We start from the raw sequence: 1,831 nt of genomic DNA, 5'->3' as shown, positions 1-1,831 counted from the left end.
TTTGATTGTTAGTTTGCTTTATTTCCAAAATAGTAGAAATTCATGATTCTGCTAGAGATCATTGACATCCTGGTACACCATGGTTGACTTTGCAGGATTGATTGATCCATATAAAGAAAGTTGATCTAGTGTCAATCAATGTTGAACATAAACTGGCTTTATGGTACCATGCTCAATGTTTGCTACCTCTTTCTCAAACATTTGGCATTTAGGAGGAAGAGCCAAGATTTATTATAATGAGGAATTAGTTTTGAATCAAAGGAGATGTGGTTTTAATTGCCAATGAGACAACTATCCACTAGATAACAATAACATTAAGCAATTGTAGGTCATCATACGACCAGAGAAAAAAACACATAAAAAAGGAAAAAACATGAAATATGTGAAACAGTCCAAACAAGGAAACGAATGTGACACACAGCTTCTGAGAGGGGACAGGTACATAAAGAAAGAGGCAGGGTTAAACATGTTTGAGAATGCTAAACCTTCCCCTAACCTTGGTCAGTAGTATAATAGCACAACATTATAGCAAACTGTTTTCTCTAAACTGTCTCATTAAGATGTAGGGTTTACATGGTTTATCATATATCATGATGATAAGTTCATTGTTAAGTCATAATATGCAGGGTGTTTGCACCCATGTTTGTCTTGTCTTCACCGAGTAAAAAAGCAAGACATAGGTATGCTGTTTCCAGTGTCAACAATGTATTCATTTATAATTTGATCAGATTATGGTCAACCACTAGTGCAAGGTCAATGATATTTGGTATTTTAATTTAGTTGTTTAAGCATTGGCACATCTCATTTTTAACCGGATTTTTGTGTCAAAAACGTCGGTTATTGATTTGGGGATGTAAGGCGGGCGGCCGGGCGGCAACCAAATGTTGTCCGTGCATTTACTCATGAAGCGTTCAACCAAACCTTTTAAAATTTTAATATGTTGTTACTGACAACAAAATGGAGGTCAAGTTCAATAATGACGATTTTGACTTTTACCGTTCAGGAGTTACGGTTCTTGAAAGTTTAAAAAATGTTGTGTCCGTGCATTTACTCATGAACCGTTCAACCAAACCTTTTAAAATTTTAATATGTTGTTAATGACAACATAACAGAGGTCAAGTTCAATAATGACGGTTTTTACTTTTACCGTTCAGGAGTTACGGTTCTTGAAAGTTTAAAAAATGTCGTGTCCGTGCATTTACTCATGAACCAGTCAACCAAACCTTTTAAAATTTTAATTAATATGTTGATACTGATGACAAAATGGAGGTCAAATTTGATATTGACGATTTTCACTTTCTTCGTTCATCAGTTATGGTTCTTGTGATATTGCCAGGACACAAATAAATGTTAATAAATCCGGTTTGCTGTCGTTGTGACAGCCTCTTGTCATGGTCATGGTCTATTGACTGAAACTTTTGCTTAATTTACATGTATAAGTTTGTTATTAGGTCAGTTTATATGGAACCACTAGTGGTAGATCAATGATCATTGGTTTGCAGTTGTATCACCATTGGCACATCTCAATCCAGACCCTAAGTCATGGTTTATTGGCTTTGAAACTTGTGATTCCCCTTTACAATTTTGCCATTTCCAGCATAGACCTGATAATAACTCCTTTTACATGGAATCGACATGAAACTTGGTATATTGTTAGATTCTAATATATACCAGTAAATGTGTATGCAAGTAGGATGTTCAAGTCCAACAACTAACAAGTCTTAGAAATTATTGGCCTGTGTCACTTGTCATGGAAGTTATTACATTGTAAAATCCATATATATGCAAAATTAGATCTGCATGTGGGTAAGATAGTCCATTGGGTTTTTAA

Source organism: Mytilus galloprovincialis, chromosome 3, assembly GCF_965363235.1.
Source record: "Mytilus galloprovincialis chromosome 3, xbMytGall1.hap1.1, whole genome shotgun sequence".
NCBI lineage: Eukaryota > Metazoa > Mollusca > Bivalvia > Mytilida > Mytilidae > Mytilus > Mytilus galloprovincialis.
The sequence above is the reverse complement of the archived record's forward strand: the minus strand, read 5'-3'. Positions refer to the sequence as shown.